The following is a 17,207-nucleotide window of genomic DNA, read 5'->3' on the forward strand; positions in this document are numbered from 1 at the left end:
CTGGGAGAATGGGGGTGTCATTGAGGATGCTCTTGTGAAAATTGTAAAGTCCATGAAGCATTGCCACAGCCTTGTCCCAGTGGGTCCTTGCTATGGGGATCTGGGGCTCCAGTTGGGGGGTCAGTGTCCTTGTTCCTAAGGCTTCTACATGGCTTAAAACAATGGGGATTTATTGTCTCACAGTTCTGTGGGCCAGAAGTCTGAAATCAGGGTGTTTCCCTCCAAAACCTGGGGGAGACAGTTTTTCTCTGCCTCTCCCAGCTCCCGGGGGTTGCCGGCCAGCCTTGGCCTCCCCTGGCTCACAGCTGGGGCAGGTCAACCTCTGCCCCGTCTTCCCACGGCCTCCTCTCCTCTTCCTCCAGGGACACCAGGACAATGGTCCTCCTAGATCGAGTCCATCCCATTGTGGTGGGACTTCAGCTTAACAAATCACGTCCTCAAAGACCCTGCTTCCAAATGGGGTCTTATTCACAGGACTGAGATTAGGACTTGAACAAATCTTTTGGGGGGCGGAGAACAAAGTCAACCCATGACATTCAGGGAACTGGGGGTTCTGAGAGGGAAAGTGAAATATCCAAGGAAGGGACTGGCAGGCCTCCTGTCCCTTAGCGTGGCTCTGTCCTGCCGTGCACCCGCATCAGGGGCTGAGTGACGGGTCCCTCCATCTACACTCTCTGAGCCGAGGTGCTTTCCTCCCTCCCCTTCCACCCACCAGAGGGATAAACAGATAAACTCTCCCTGTGCTTTGGGGGGCCTCCAGCACCCCAGTCCCCACCACCATGAGGGGAATTTGACATTTTGGAAGAATACTAGGGATGGTGCAACTTAACCCTGAGCAGACTTCTAATGCAACAGCTCATTCATCCGGCGCCCCTTTGTTAGCTTGTTCTGAGGTGGGATTTTTGTTTTCTTCAACCCAGACTCCTGAACCCAACAATTAGAACCACGCTGGTTGAATCGAGGGAATGGAGAAAGATCAGCGGTGGGATCTCAGACGTTTGCTGTCTGTCTGGCCACAGCCTTTTGACCACCGTCCATTAAAGAGCCCTCATGCTTACATGACATTTGCAGATGACAAAGCCCTTTGGTTCAGTCTCACAATCATCTTGTCAGGTGGGCTGGTTTTCAATTATAATGATAAGGTTTCACAATGAGAATGATTTTTTTTTTTTCATTTTCCTTTTGTATTCACTTTCCCCCTCGATCTTCGGTATTACTGGTGGCACCCTCAAAACCACAGGAATCCTGATTTTTAAATTTTAAATATTAATTTAATGGGAGTAAATTGGTATCTCTTTATATGAACTGATTTTAGGCGAGTTTGAGCATTTTTGTGGAAAGTTCTCATTTCTACTCTTTGCTCATTTCTCTCTTCTGGTCTCAATAGACTATTTTTCTTATTGTTTTGCATGAGTACAGTATATATAAAGAATTTAGTCACTGAAAACCATGCTTGTAACAATTTTTACTCCATGTTCTTTGTCTTTTTATTGAGAGAGGCTCAAAACCCCGTCTCTGTCACCGAATGGCTGTGTGACTAGGGGCAAGTTGCTTAATCTTGTTAGACCTTAGGTTCCTTAGCTGTAAAATAAGAAATATCAGGGTCTAGATGAGTATAAAAAGAGAATGGAACACATAGAGCCCTTATCCCAGTGCCCAGCATATAGTAAGTGCTCAATAAATGCTGCATCATGTTATTTTATTATTATTATTATATTAAAGGTTATGAGATATTTTGCAGTGAAGAAGCTGGTATAACTTAGTTGCATTTCCCATCATGCTTACCCACAGATCTGTTTTTTAAACTATATGAAATGAAGGCCTTGCATTCTCCTGACTTCAGTATTCTCTGAGCTGACATGAAAATGGTTTTTCCCTGGAAAGAATCCTGACTCATTTTTCTCAGCAACTTTCAGCAATAAATCCAAACTTGGTGTTGTCTGGAACATTGCTAAGTTTTTGGTAATCTCTCTGATGCCTTTTCCTAGAGACAGTTGTGTAAAAACACCTATAAATGAGCCCATTCCTTTGGCCCCACCCTCCTGCACACTCATCTTCATCACTACTGTTCCATCAACAAGCCAAAGAGATCAACTCCTTCTGGCTGTATATCTCTGCTTTTTTTCCAAGGGGGTAGATGAAAATCAGGCAGCTTTCATTGTTGTTTGTTTATTTGCTTTTATAGTTATAGTTAGAGAAAGCCCAAGTGCAATGAGATACATTCCATGCGATGCAGTAAAAGGTTTCAAGTCAATCAAAGCAACAGGCGTTTACTAACTGGCGGGCCTTGGATAAGTCTCTTAGTCTTGTGAGTTTTGCTAAATGGAGAAAATAATCTCTGCTTCTCTGGGGTCAGTTGGGAAGCAAATGAGAAAACATGTCCAAAACTCTTTGTAAATGCTAAAGTATTAAAATAAATAAATAAGTAAAATGTCTGCCAAACAGTTTGTCCACATGTTCAGAAGAACAGATAGAGGGCTTGACTGGGGGGAAGCAAGAGAGGTTTTCCCAACCCTTCCAGGTGTATTGTTTGTTTCACAAGTCTAGGTTGTGGAATATCTACCACATACACCAGGCATCCTCCCAGATGCTGGGGAGTCAATAGGGACCAAGGCACGGGGACCTCTGCCAGGACAGCACCCCCCCCGCCCCGCCACCCACACTTGGGGAAGACAGGTGGATGGAGGTTGCTTTGTGACACAGAAGAGTTCAAATTGGAGCACTCAGGGGCCTGTGGACACACAGAGGTTTCCGGGGGTGGTGGTTGCATGGAAATGCTCCCGAGGGAAGGTGATTGGATGGTGCATTGACATAAGCCAGGGTAAGGAGATGGGTTTGGTTCAGACAGAGGAAAAGCCAGTCTGGAGGCTGGGCGCTGGGGACAGCCTCAAACATGTGAGAGTACAGACAGGCTCGGTGTGGCAGGGGAGGAGAGGGTGAGGTGAGAGGGCCAGCAGATGAGCTGGGAGATGCAAGGAGCTGGCTCAGCAGGGCGCATGAGTCATTTCTCCCGAGAGCCTGGGAAGCTTTGGGAATGACACATTCGCATTGGGCTTTCTGATGACTCACTGTGGATGGAGGATGGAGGAGGCCATTGGGGAGCAAGATGAGCCATGGAGAAAACACACAGGAGGCTGTGCCAATAAATGGTGGCCTGCACCGCAGGGGTGGCAAGGGTGATGTAGCCAAGGAGACAAAGTGGAGAGGGGTTCAGGGGTTGCAAAGGGAGGAGGAGCCAAGGAAAGGAGGTCATGGATTCCTGGCTTGGGCAATTGGGAAGATGGAGGATCTTGATAAATATTTGCTGCCTAGATGGTTGGGTGGGTGGATCTTTGGATGGATGGATGGATGGATGGATGGATGGATGGATGGGAGGATGGATGGATGGATGGCAGTATGGATGGATGGATGGGTAGATGGGAGGATGGATGGATGGATGGATGGATGGGAGGATGGATGATGGATGGATGGGAGGATGGATGGATGGATGGCAGGATGGATGGATGGATGGCAGGATGGATGGGAGGATGGATGGATGGATGGATGGCAGGATGGATGGATGGATGGGAGGATGGATGGATGGATGGATGGATGGATGGGAGGATGGATGGATGGATGGATGGATGGATGGATGGGAGGATGGATGGATGGATGGACGGACGGATGGCATACTATATTTGTCCCTCTGTGCCTTGGAACACATTATTCACACAAAGGTGTTCTAATAATTCCTTATGCTCCTTCAAATTATGTCTTAAGCCTCCCGTGACCCTCCACTTGCAAGCTCCCTCCTCCCACGGCATTCTGCAATTGCCTCTTTCTAAGAACTCTATTAAAATTGTCAGCCTACATCTCTCTGTACTTTAATGAAAGGAGGGACTATGCCTTCCTTCTTTGTGCTCCCAGTGGCTGGCTTATAGCAGATGTGAAATGAATAGTTGTTGAATAAATGAATATATTCAGATTAATCAGACCATTAAGCTCCAGGAAAACAAGGACCACTTTTACTTTGTTCACCATCTTGTTGTCTGAGTCTGGCACAGTGCTTGCCACACAGGAAGAGTCCAATCATGAATATTTGGTTTAACTAGCAGGGCTGGCCTCACGCAGATGAAGACAATGGGCTTGCTTAAAGGGTCAGATAGGAAAAATGCATCGGAACAAATCTTTGCTCCTAAGCAACTCTCTGTACCACAGAACTGCAAATCACACCATGCTTGCTACATCATTGTTACGTGTATCTGAGAAAAGAAGCTCTTTCCACTCAGGGCTTTGGGACTTAACAAACTCATATATGCACTTCCTCACACCCCCTTCATTCATTCATTCATTCATTCATTCACTCGCTCATTTATTTGTTCTTTTAATGATATATTTTAATATGTTCTGGCTACAAAACTCCAGGTGTTTGCATGCTGGTTCTTAACATCATGTTTCACCAATAAAATGGGGAGATGGCAAAGGAGGGTACCAGAGACAGTAAGGCATCCAAAATCCATATTGTCCTGAGGGTGTTGTCTTTGCCAGCATGTTAATTCAAAAGAACACTTGGGAGATACAGGATCTCTTGCATTATGGGAAGCAGCTGTCAGCTCCCCATGGAGGAGGCCAACCCAGCCAGGGGAGGCGACTCTGAATTGGGACCGCCTACTCCCTGTGCAGGAAAAGCGTCCTAGTGGCTGGGTGGGGACCTCACTGAGTGGTGTACGGGTATCTTCCAGGAGGTCACAGGTTGGGAGAGTTGCTCTCTGAATTCCATTCCAACTCTAAGTTTCTGGGATTCAAAAGCTGAATCTCTTGAAATATTACTTTCCTTCAGTTTACCCTTCATATTTTCTCAACTCATCACCTTGAATGGAGGAAACATGTCTGGTAAAGCCAGGGCTGTGTCCCCAAAATGTGACAGGTCTGCATCCGTGCTGCTCATTAGCAATGTGACCACAGGTAAGTTCTGCATCCTCTCTGAGTCTCACTTGCCTCCCTTTTGAGTCAGGAGCTCCATATCTCCCTCCCGGGTTGCCATGAGAATTACAAGAGGGAGTGCACGTGAAAACACCCAGCAACACCCTTGATGCAGACTAGGGAGCTAATCCTTAACTGTCATATGTGGAAGCTCTGCCATGGATTAGCTGGGTGACCTTGGAGATAAAAATAGAACCTACTCTGGGGACTTCATTAGTTGATATAAGCAAAGCTCTTAGACCCAGGCCTGGCACATAGAAAGCGCTGAGCATATATACTTGCTAGCAATGACTATTCCCTGCAGTGTGCTCCTTATTTCCCCCCATCCCTCAGCCTAGTTCTCGGTGGAGCGTCTTGCAATTGCCTGTCTTCACCTGTCTGGTCTTTCAAATCCAGCCTACCTTTCCCCCAGCACCATCACCGAGCCTGGGCCATGGCAAAAGCTCGAGATATCCATGCTGATTAATGAAAACAGAAGGCCCTGCTTCTGGACGCTCAACCTCAACCGTGTGGCACCGTGTCCAGCTCGGGGACAGTTGAACTTCTGAGGAGCACTGTCTGAGCCCTGTCTGCCTTCAAGGCCAGGCTGCCACACTGCACAACTCTCGGAGCGCCAGGCACATTGGTGCCCCAGCAGATGGCCCCCACTGGACACCTTGTCCCCTGAGGGCATGCTCGCCCTGGTTGCTGCACCAGCTCCTGTATGGGGGCAGCGCTGGGTTCCTGGGAACACCCCAGCAGAGGGTAAAGGACCTGGATAATTAAAGCTTCTCTGTAAGAGGCAAGGGATTCCTTGGAAGCCATAATAAATCATGCATGGTTATAAGATACTCCAGGAAAACCAAGTGCCGGCAGCAGCGTCACGTTTATGACTCTGCGGCTGGGGTGGGGCTGGTGTTCCAGAAGATGAGAGAGGGAGGTGTTGGGGGAGTATCTGGAATGCCAGTCAGTCCTGGGATCCCAGCTGGGCCTCAGCAACTCAGGGCTGACTCTGATTTGAAATATTTGGCCAAGGGGTGTATTGACGGGAAGCTGTTTATATAGTTTTCCTGTGGAAATGAAGGCTTCAATGATGGATCTAAGGGGGGCTTATTTTCTATCTCTCATATAAATTTCCATGTTGGGGAACAGTGGCGTCCTTGCCTGGGAAGATGCTGTGAAATATACCTGGGAGATGTTGGGGCTTGAATCACGTCCCCCACAGAAGTCACACTCAGGTCCCAATCCCTGGTCCTGAGGGTGGGAGCCCATTTGCAAATAGGAACTTTGAAGATGTGTGCAAACTGAAGAAGAGGGGCCTGAATCCAACATGGCTGCAGTCCTCATAAGCAAGGAAGTTGGACACAGAAAGAGAAGCCACAGGGAGCATCCAGAAGCTGGAAGCCAACAGAACCCAGAAGAGAAAGAAAAAAGATTCTGCCTTCTGATGGAAAAGCCAAGGAACCCCAAAGACTGCCGACCCCAGGGGGAAACAAACCTCCTGAAAGCCACTGAAACTGTGAACCAATAAATTCCCATTGCTAAGCTAACCCACTGAATGGTATTTATTTTAGCAGTCAGGAAACTAACACAGAGGAGGATGAAGGGGGGCAGATTTGGAGCTACATAATTTGAAGTTACTTGGATTGCATGCACTAGAAGTAGGCTCTGATTGTTTTAATTAGGACTGAAGGGTTGATTTATCTGTAGGGCCCTCTCTAGCTCAGGGATTGAAGAAAGAGTTGACCGACAAAGATTCCAAAAGGAACCCAGAGTGGTTTAGGAAACCTGAACAGCAGGGTTCTGGGGTTCTCTGTAGAGCAGGGTGGGCAAACTTTTTCTGTAAAGTGTTGGCTCATAAATATTTTCTGCTTGTGCAGGGACCATATTCAACTCTAACGCTGCATACGAAAGCAGCCATAGCCCATATGTACGCGCAGGGGCCTGGCTGTGTTCCAATAAGGCAGTTGGTGGGGTTCGGTCCTCAGGCAGCCATCACTGACCCTTCCTCTAGAGTGAAGCTGTGGAGTGGTGTGGGGGTTCCTCTCTGCAGCCCTCTCACCTCTCCCCAGGTGTGGGACTCCCACTCCCTGACAAGGGTGATGCTGATTGGTGAAAACCAACCATTTTCTCATGAACAGTGGTTGGTTTATATTCCAGGACCTAGCCAATCAATTCACTGCACACCACTGGTCACAGTGATTGGCTCAGGTTGGTCCAATCAGAGTAAAGCAGGGACTTTTGTTCAGTGAAAGGGAGGGAAAAAAAAAAGATGTCTGCTCTGGCTCCCACTCTTATTCCTCCTCTTTAAAGGAGGCTGTGGGTTTAAGGGCAGGGGATATCCTGGAGGGAGTTGATGGAAACTGAGGGCCCCCCTTGCAGGTGGATGTTCTGGTTTTAGTCAACCAAAGACCCAGGACTTTTGCTCATGTCCCTTTCCACTTCAAGTTGCAAGGGGTTGAGATTATTGAGTCTCTTGAGCAGCTATGGTGTCCTAGGGGCCCGTGGGTCCTAATACCCTGGGGGTGAGTAAGCCATTGCCTGTGTCTTCAACAAGCTCATGGCTGGTGATGAGAGAGACAGGCAACCGATAAAATCACAATACAATGTGAGGAAGCCAGAAATAGGTATGAGGGCAGGGCACTGTCTTCACACAGAGAAGGTGGCTCACGGCTGGGAGAGAGGGGAGCACTGGGACCAGGGGAGGACATGTCTGAGCAGAGACTGAAAAGAACTGGGGTTTGACTGGGACACACACAGATAGAGGGACAAGCCTGAGCAGCACCAGAGAGGCTGGAAAACCCTGATCTGTTCATGGATAGTTCTTCAGATCTTCCATGTTCCACCTGCCCCAGTGAGACCTGGGCTTCTTTAGAACAGAGACCCGGAGAGGAGACCTGACACCCTCACTCAGCATCTGGTGAAGCCCCAACTGGCAGGTAGTGGTGGTGGCTGACCCTGGTGGAGCCCTTCTTGGGCAGAGGTGGGCAGGGCTTCCTCCAGGACAGGTGTACCCCAGCCACCTGGACAACCTCAGGCTTGGTGGAGTCATAGCTGTACCTGTGCACGGCTGTACCTGAGCTGGGTTGATAGCAGATAGACTTGGTCCCAATTCTGACTCAGAGACCCCCCATCTGCATGACCTCGCCCAGGTCGCTTTGCCTATGTGGAAAGCAGGTTGTGCAAATGTACAGTCAGCCTGTACAGATCTCTCCCCAGGAGCACTTGTGGGGCCGGAAATCATGATGTAGTGTGCCTGGCACACAGGGAGGGAGGGCGGGAGGGCCAGGTCAGATGGAAAGAGCTGGCCACTCCTGTCCACAAACAAAATCTGTCCATTCTCCTGGACTGCTTGAGTCATTGGCTGACACGTGTGCCTAGGGGCAGGAAGGCCACTGTTCTCCTTTGTTACTCTGTTGGACTCTGTTACTCTGTTACATCTGGGCAGACACGTCAGCACCAACCAGCCAACACTCCACCCTCGGGTGAGGACCCAGCCTTTGCCCTCTGGGCTCCTGCTAGGGCCCTTTCCTGCCATGGAAATCCCTGAACGCTGGGATGTCAACTGCACCACATATATATCTCCTTTAAAAATCAAGGCCAATACTATGTTTCAAGATGGCTTAGATGAGACGGGCCCTTCAGTGCTTTAGAGGAAGACTGTGTGAAAGAGCCTTTGCGTTGAGTGGTTTAATGGGGCAGGTTTCACAAAACTTTGTTTTCTCTGCTGCCCCTGCATTTTCAATTTGAGGGGCCCAAGAAAGATCAGATCATAGTGAGCCTCACTGGACACCGAAGGTTTTAGCCGACAGAACATTTTCTGATGTCTGGAGGTGGAGAGCACCCAGGGGAGTGATTTGCTTCCTTGGTTGGGCTCTGACTCCTGCATCTCTCAGTGGCAAATTTTCCCTACTGCTCAGCGCTGCAGGCTGTCAGCAGCCTCTGCAAACTGCAGGCCACCTCCCCAAACCGACGAGCCCTGAGCTGAAGTGGGACTTAGAGTGGAGAGCAGCGTCTCTGCAAACCCTTGTCAGTGGCACAGAGTCACCAAAGCGGGGGATGGGACTGGAGTTCTAGAATGTTCCCATTTGGGGACTGACTACCGAGAGGCTGCCTCCTAGGCTGTTGCCTCCCCTCTCCCACGTAGATGTAGTGGGAGAGCACAAACTACAGAGCAAGGAGACTCTCCGAGCCTCAGGGCGCTGACCTGAAGGGTGAGTCGATGACTTCTTCAGGAGTATTCTTGGAAATAAATAGTGCCTGTGCCTCCTAGTGGGGCTTGGGAAGGACCCTGCATTCTGTGGGAGCCCTGACTCAGGGTAGGCTCCAGGCATTAATGACCTGGCCAGGACCTGTGTTTTCCAGCTGAGGGGCCGTAAGGAGGAGGCCCCTATTGGAACCAAGTGTCTGGTCCAACATCTGTACCGCAGGAGCCTTGGGTGACAGAGTGGGTGGGAGCTCCTGGCAACATGGAAGGCTCTAGAGCTCCTGGCCCAGACAACGAGTGGAACCATGGGGAGAGGTGTTTGGGGAAGACGCAGGGCTCTTGACCAGCCCTCCCTCCTTTCTCAAGTGTGTAATCGATGCACCGGGTCTTAGGAAGGCCCTGGGGTAAGGGCGATGGGCCAGACCCAGCCCTCCCCTCACAGAGGTTTCATTTTGATTATTTCCTGACTTCAGCTCCCTGGGCGTCCTGGGGGGTTGGGGAGGGAGGTTTCCCTGTTCTAAATGGACACGCCTCACCTGAGGCAGGTGCAGTGCCTCTCGTGCAGCAGACAAGGTACCAGGCGCTGGGGAAATGAGTAAACAGGTCCTGCCCCTGCCCTGGAGGTACCCCCTGTTCTGGGCCCATGGGCTGCAGAAGGGCACAGGCTGCAGCGAAGGATGAGGAGAGAGGGATTGGGTGGGCACCTGCACCTGCTATGAACCCAGCTCTGTGCTAGGCCCTGTGGGACAGAAGAGAATGTTCCCAAGCCTTCCAGCCAGGTGGAGTCATCAGTTAGTATGCAAGTAATTATCCCAGAGGGAGGGAAACCAGCCTCTTCCCTCCCTCTATTAGCTCTGGAGCTCAAGTTTTCCCCTTTTGCTCAGGTTCTCTGCTCTGGATTTATGCTATGACTGTCTTCTCTTTCTGTGGCTTGATCACCAGACGGTGATTCCAGGGCAAGTCATTTATTTGGGAAATCACCGCGGGAAACGCTGGTCCCGGAGCAGGGAGGTGGGGGAGGGGAGGAGGTCAGTATGGGGGTGTCCTCCTGGGAGTCACCGCTGTGGGCAGCTGGGCTCAGTCCATGCGGGGATGCCAGGAGCCTGCGTAGAATGTGTTGCAAAGCTATCTGCGCCCGGGGTTGAGGAAGCTGAGAAATTTGGCCACCACTTTCCATCTATTTCTGATGAGGGGATGATTCCGGGGGCCCTGTGTGGGCTGTGAGTGCTCCCGGCCAGAACTCTAGGCATCCAGCAGGGAGGCAGGGCTGTTGGCAGCAGGCAGCCTCTCCCAGGCTCAGCCCGAGCTCCTTTCCCTCCTGAGACCTTCCCTATCAGACATCAGGGCGATAGGGACCGCCACCACCAGGCCTTGAAAATAGTAGATGCTTAATAGTAATTATGGGACAAATGGAAGCATGTAGGGGTGCTACAGGGATGTTTGCATCACGCCCCGTATTCTCCAGCAGGTAGATAATAACTGGAGGGAAGGACGACTGCGGTGCCTGATGAGACCCTTCCCCTTGGTGGGCATCAGTTTTTCCAACAGGAAGGGAGTCAAGCATATTCTAGGAAACCTTGACATGCCTAGAAAGTTGGGAATTATTCTGGGGCGTTGAGCCCCTGCGTGGTGTGGAGTAGAGACCCAAGAATACCTGCTGGGAGGTCAGTCAGGGGACATCAGAAGCTCTGGGATGGTGTGACTGCAGGAGAGTGGAATGAGTGTGAGTTCCTGGATAAAGAGGTGCCAGAATTAGAGAGAAAGCTGCCAAGACCAGCTGGGAGCAACTCACCTGTCATTCCCGGGCCAAGGAGTCAGCAGCATGGGCCATTTAGTTTGGTTTAATAAATGCTTTCTGTACAACCGCTCCGGCCAGGATCTCCACTTAGCAAAGGGGACCCAGAAATGCCAAGCCCCAGGTCCTCAGAGATCTTGATGGGGCACCAACAGAGCAGCAGCTGTCCGCCCTGTAATGTGAAAGGCAGAAGGTACGAGTGAGGACAAAGAGCTTTGGGAACCAAGACTGGGCTCCCTGTGCCAGCCTGTGGGTGTGGAGGAGCTTTCTGAAGCCACAGTCGGCTGGGTTCCTTCTGAAAGTCGACTGGCAATCCGCAGGGCAGAGAGGCAGCCTCGGGACCCTCGCTCAAAGGGGTGAGCCACAGCGGTGAGCACCTGTGTGGAGCATCAGGCAGCTACAAGCGATTCTGTGTGGCTGGAGCCCAGAGTGGGAGCCTGGAGGGGTCTGTCTGGAGCCAAGGACCAGGGCTGTTTCAGGAAACAGAAACGCAGGAAGGCTGGGCATCTCCAGGGTCCGTGGGGCCAGGCTCGGGGTCCTGGCAACCTCTGCACATCCAGGTGAGTTTGGGGGAAGGAAGGAGAAGGCTGACCTGCTCTGCCTCTTAGATCTCTCCCGTCACCTCCTGCTTGGTGCTGGGCAGAGGTGGGCCAGGCTCGGGGCCCAGGCCTGGCTCTCACGCTGCCCACTTTCTGCTCCCCTGATCCCCAGTGATGTGCCGGGACTGGGGATGCCCCCAAACAGGGGGCCACAGAGACATTAATGAAGTCAGCTGGCATCTCAGGTGATGTCTCTTGCAGCCTAGGCTTCTGGAGTGAGCTCGGCCCCGTCTTGGGGAGCAGGGAGCAGAAGGAGTTGGTGGGTAAAAAGGTGAGTTGATGGTTTTACACTAAACCATGAGTTTTCTTAGCATGGATGAACGTGTCACTCCCCTTCCCCCAAACCCTAAGTGGTCCACCATTATTTAACAAACCCTTAACTAGCTCTTACTGTGTGCCAAGGATTGTTTTAAATGTTTTATGATGATTTAACTCACTGACTTTCATAACATCCCTATGGGGTAGATGCTGTTATTTAAACCCTTGTACAGACGAGGGAGCTGAGGCACGGAGATACAAGGTGATTTCCTGAAGTGACGTATGCATCCTGTGCCCCAGGATTTGTCAGCGTTAGCTTAGGTGGCAAAGGGGACTTTGCAGATGAGATGAAGTGAAGGGCCTTGAGATGGGGAGCTGAGCCCGGGTGATCTGGGTGGGCCCAGTGTCATCGCGAGGGTCCTCGTAAGAAGGACACAGGAGCGTCAGCGTGAGAGACGGCGCTGAGACAATGGATGTAGCTGTCAGGGCAGTGACGTGGCTCTGAACCCAGGAGCAGGGACAGCCTCTGAGAGCTGGGGAAGGAAAGCAATGGAATTTTCCCTAGAGTCTCCACCTTGAAGGAGGCCTTGCCCGTTTTGGACTTCTGGCCCCTAGTGCTGTAAAATAATAAACCTGTGAGGTTTTAAGCTATCAAGTTTGCGGTAATTTGTTACAGCCACCACAAGAGGCTAACACAGTAGGTGACTGGCTGTGAGTCTGGGTTCCCGCCACTACGTTTCCACGGGAAGAAGCTGCGTTTCAGGGCCTTGCTCTTGCTGGAGGCAATGAATTCTTAGCTCTTGAGCGCCGTGGTCCTTTACAATATGGCCGCATCTATTTTTTCCACCTTCCCTTTTCCAGTCTCCCCCAATTCCTCCTCCTGAAATGCCTTTCAAAGGGGCCTTGAATCTTCAGTTCTCAAAGTCTTTTCCTCGCCGTGGGTCCCTCTACATGGAAACTGCTTTTCCCTAGACTCAGTCCACCAAAATCGTTCTCCTTCAAGGCCAAAGGCTGACATCAAGGGGTTATTGCAGTGTCGGGCAACACTGGGCTCCATCTTCTGGAAGCTGAATGTTTACAAGGTGTTTGAGCTCTCACCAGTGCAGGGGACACAGACGAGCATGTCCCGGGCTGTGCGGCCACACACGCCTGCTGTTTAGATTTAAAGCTAGTCTTGGGTGCTCACGGGCCTGCCAGCTCCAAGGCGAATGGGCAGGATGCAGGAGAAGGGGGGAGTGGGGGTGGGGGCCCTTTTACAGATGCATCTCTTCCTGCCAGGTGGGGCAGGTGCCCTTTTTATATTTCAAATCCGTGAGGGCTCTTGAGTGCTTATGAGTGTGGGTTCCCGAGCCGGGCGGCACAGGCACCAATTCTGGCTTTGCCAGCTTCTAGCTACATAACGTTGGGCAATGTCTTACAACCTCGATTCTTCAGTCTCTTCACCTGTAAGATGGGAATAATCACAGCACAGACCTGGTTATGAGGATGAAATCGGTTATGGTGTTTATACCATTTTTAGGCCAGTCACCGACCTGTGGAAAATAAGACATAAGTGCTCATTGCCAGGATGGTGATGACCATCAGTGCGTAATTACAAACATCCTCATTATTTATGATCATCTCTATTTTGCAGGTGGTGCAACTGAGGCCCATCGAGGTCTAATGACACATCTGAGGTCCCACAGAGAGCCTGGCAGAGCTGGCTGTCAACAGTGGAGTCCCCTGAGTCTGAGTGCTGGGCAGTTGCCATAACTTCATGTGACCTCCAATCAATACTTTCCCTCTGTGCGTCGGTGACACATACCACTCAGCTGCCTGTTCCCAGCAATTCTGGGCCTTTGGGGTCGGTCAGTTCAGATTCTGTGGCTGCCCCTTCACTCTGTGCTTCTGTAATGAGTTCACTCTCAATTACCAGCTCCTACCCCAGTGGTGTTGAGGGCAGTGCCAGCCGATGGTTCTGTCAGGCCTGGGTCTGGGCAGCTATTCTGTGCTCAGTCACCATCGAAAACACAAACAGCGGGGTGGCCTTTCACCCGGCAATTTCTGGAAACCAGCCAGACCTTCTGTCCAATGAGACACTCAAGTTCTCAGCATGGAGTTTCCCACCAGCCATTTCATGCTAAGCAGGGTTAGTCCTAATTATAATTGGTTCTGGCCTGTTCCCAGGGCACTGTTAATTTGCTACCATCTCGGGCTGATCTCCACCTTTGGGAAAGAGCCCTCCACACCCCCAGAAAACTTGTCTCCCTGATCCCTGCTAAAACATGCCCCCGTCTCTGGCTCCACTTCATCCCAGGCATCAGCAGTCCATCTCCATAGACATTTTTTGATCTACTAGAGAATTAATGCTGGCCATTGGTGCACTGACTGGATCCAGTGTGACCTGATTTCTTTGATAAGCCTTAAGCCTGGGGCTCCAGACATCTGACTCTCTGTAGGGAATAGTTGCCGGCAAATTGACTTTCTCTTCTATAAGGACTAGCCAGTAGAAGCCCTGTCAAATTATCCTTGTGGTTTCTACAGTTGTAATTGGATGTTCATGTGATTTGACATGTGCTGTCACTAAGCTTAAATGTCACGTTGATTTAGGATTTACCTTCGGCTGGCTCTTTCAGCCCTGGATCTCACTAACTGCAAAGGGTACATGGCTCTTTACAGGTACAAAGCACTTGGCACATCAATTATCCTATTTCTTCCTGACAGGAAGTTTTCCAGGGAAGGATTTCTATTATTTCTGTTTACAGATGAGGAAAAGGGGCTCACAGTGGCTAAGTGATTTGCCCCTGGTCATGCGGTGATCCTGGCAGACCTCAGATTAGAATCTGATGTCAGTCGGATGTCAAGCCTCTCGTTCTTTCCACTATGCGCATTTTTGATTGTTTATACATTAATTCCAAAACTTATTTATTGGGAGTTTATCAGACATTGTAGAAACCTGGACATGGTGGTATTTTAACTATCACTGGAATTTAGATTCTCAGGCATCTATTCCCAAGGCTTGTATGCAGGTAGTTTTATGACAGAGCTTTCCTTGAATGCAGGAGCTAACAAAAAAAAAAAAAGTCTGGTAAACTCCCAATAAATATGTTTTGAATGAATGCATAAAAAAAGAAAAAAGAAATTTAAAAAAAAAGGAAAGGAAAGGGAGTCTTTGCAGGATGATCCATTGACCTGTGTCTTGCTCTCCTTCAGAGCTTATCCATACAATGAGTTTAGAGAATACCGTTAGGCCAAAGTATAGGAACCACCCTGGTCCTTTCTGGCATATGTCTTGTCTGGGGTGTGCCCCTGTGGCCCTAGAAGTCCCCTCATTTACACAGATATGAATGCCCCTTCTTCCCAGGGACCCAGGCATTGCACTGTATGTCCCACAGCCAGCGAACCCTTGCCCCTGGCAGCTGTTTGATTGCTCTCCCACAGTGTTCTATAGGAGAGCTCTGACTGCTGCCTTCTACACATAGGACAAGTTCTGGGATGGCAAGTCCCTCAGGCCATCCCCAGACAGATTGGGCCAGATGGATCAGAGATCCACACCAGGAGCATGGGCTGGCTCTGTGCCAAGCCAGCAAAGGGTGGTGAAGGGTCAGCCAGGGCACCACGGGATCTTACTGCTCTTAAGCAGCTTTTTTCTTAATTCAACATTTACCCTGTTACTGTAGTACTTTGCTTTCTGGAGCTTGGAGAAATACGTTTCTGCTACTTCTTGCTGATTGTTCATAGCTTCTGCAGGGGAACGGAGCCTGCAGCATCTTACTTCGCCATCTGGATCAGGACGGGGCCCCAGTATGTGTTTTTAAATGAATAGATCACATCAGAAAATGCTGCAAGAGAAAGCAGGAGCAACAGTTACTTCCAGGGACATCCAGGCTGGCTGGGGAAAGAAGAGGAAGGAACAATTTTTCCCTTTTCCATGCATAACCTTTTGTATCATTTGAATATATATATATATATATACACACACATATATATATAATGCATTCAAGAAAATATTTTAAATTAAAAAATATTAGCAATGTATGAGTGACTGGGGTTGGTCAAGAAAGTCCTCTCTGTAGAGGTGACATTTAAGCTAGGGTTTGAATAAGAAAAGGGAGACAGCCACATGCCAATCAAGCGCTAAACCTTCCAGGCAGAGAATAGCTAGTGCAAAGGTCCTAAGATGGGAATGAGCTTGTCATGGGGAACCGAAAGAAGGTCTGAGTTGGTGGAGATGAAGGGGCAAGGGAAACAGCAAGAGGTGATGAGTCTAGAAATCTAGGCAGGGGACAAATTGTATGGCGTCCTTGTCAACCAGGATACAGAACTTGGATTTTATTCAAAGGTTGATGAGAAGACATTGGTGGATTTTGATTAGGGCAGTGACAAAATCTAATTTATGTTTTAAAGTAATCATTCTATCTGGGTGAAGATAGAGTTGGAAGGGGCTAGTGGAGCAGGAAAAACAGCTGGAGGTTACCACTTTCATCCATGGAAGAGATGACAGTGGCTTGACCCAGGTGGTGGGAATGAAGATGGAGAGAAGTACGCAGAGTTGAAATGTGGTTTGATTTTGAGGACCACTGGATTTGTTAACAGATTGGATGTGAAGACTGTGAAAAAGAGAATCTCAACAATACTTCTTAAATCTTTGGTTTGTGTACCTGAGTACGATTTATCATGGTGAGAAATACTGGAGGAAGAATGGTTTGGGAGGGAATCAATAGTTCCTTTTGATCACTATTGAGATTCTATTGAGGTTTCTATTGAAGTCAAGCAGGAATTTGAGTATAAGGGACCACAGATCAGGGGAGAGTTCAGAGCTGGAAATAGGGACTTGGGTGTTGAGTACGTAGGTGATATTTAAGGCCAAAAGACAAGATGAGGGAGGGTTTAGTGAAGACAGGACCATAGGAGTCTCCAAAGGTCAAGCAAAGGAGCAAGAAGGAGGAAAGGAGACTGGGGGAAAGAAAGCAGCAGTGAGTTAGAAGGAAAACTTGAAAGTGTGGTGTCATGGAAGCCAAGAGAAGGACATGATTAAAAAAGAAGTGGTCATCTGGATCAACCTCTGCTGAGCAGTCATTGGTGACTGAAGGGAGTTGTCTGGTTGGGGTAGTCGAGGACAGAAACCCAATCAGAATGAACTGAGGAAAGAACCTCAGGTAAGCAAGTGGAGGGTCACATGTTAGACAACTTCCAAATATTCCTCATTGAAGGAAAGCAGATGAATGGGAGGGAGCTTGAAGTGCTATAGGGTTAAGGACAGTTTTCATCTGTTTGTTTTATTTTGTTTTTAATTATGGGAGATACTAGAGCATTCTGTATGCCAATGGGAATGATTCAAGGGAGAGAAGATAATTGAAGATACAGACGTGATAAAGAGGACATAACCACAGGAACAAACTGCTTGGTTAGATAAAGGTGGATGAGA

The sequence above is a fragment of the Choloepus didactylus genome, chromosome 14, assembly GCF_015220235.1.
Source record: "Choloepus didactylus isolate mChoDid1 chromosome 14, mChoDid1.pri, whole genome shotgun sequence".
NCBI lineage: Eukaryota > Metazoa > Chordata > Mammalia > Pilosa > Megalonychidae > Choloepus > Choloepus didactylus.